Genomic DNA, 547 nt, shown 5'->3' on the forward strand with positions numbered 1-547 from the left:
GCCTCCATGGCTGGGCGCGGCGCGGCGTCCCGGGTGGGCGGGAGGATGCGACCCGCAGCAGGGGTAGGGGGGCAGGCGCAGAGCAGACCCCGGCCCCCCACTCCTGGAGCGGGATCAGGAGCTGGAGCCCCGCTGGAACAGCTGCCCGCTCCACATCTGGTGGGCGGTGCACATCTGGCAGGAGGCTCCCACCCGCTCTGCTTGCCTTTTCCTGGAGGACGGGCGGGACACGGGCATCCTCAGCAGGGAAGGGGCCGGCTCCCTGGCTAACAGGCCTCCTGCCCCATCCTTTTGGGGCGCTCCCTGCGCGCCCCCAGCGAGTCCACCGGCCACAAAAACACTAATTCCACCTTAAGCGCTAGTCCACCTTAAATAAGGCGCCTTAAGCCCGAGGCGCCTTAAGCCCCTGGAACGCGGGGGGCGCGGGCGGGCGCGGGGCGATGCGATGCGGGGAGCCGGCGCCGCACACAAAGCTCTGCGGGCTCCCGGCGCAGGACGGCGAGCGCTGGCGCAGGCGCGCTGGGAGGCGGCTCCAGCCCAGGGCTGA

The 547-nt window shown here is 71.7% G+C and overlaps 1 protein-coding gene across 1 annotated transcript in view; it reads right to left on the minus strand.

Annotated features, from left to right (window-relative positions):
- The window catches only part of ULK1 (unc-51 like autophagy activating kinase 1), a 91127-nt gene that overhangs the window by 90010 nt on the left and 570 nt on the right, over positions 1-547 (minus strand).

This window comes from Alligator sinensis, unplaced genomic scaffold, assembly GCF_000455745.1.
Source record: "Alligator sinensis unplaced genomic scaffold, ASM45574v1 scaffold628_1, whole genome shotgun sequence".
NCBI classification, from domain to species: Eukaryota; Metazoa; Chordata; order Crocodylia; family Alligatoridae; genus Alligator; species Alligator sinensis.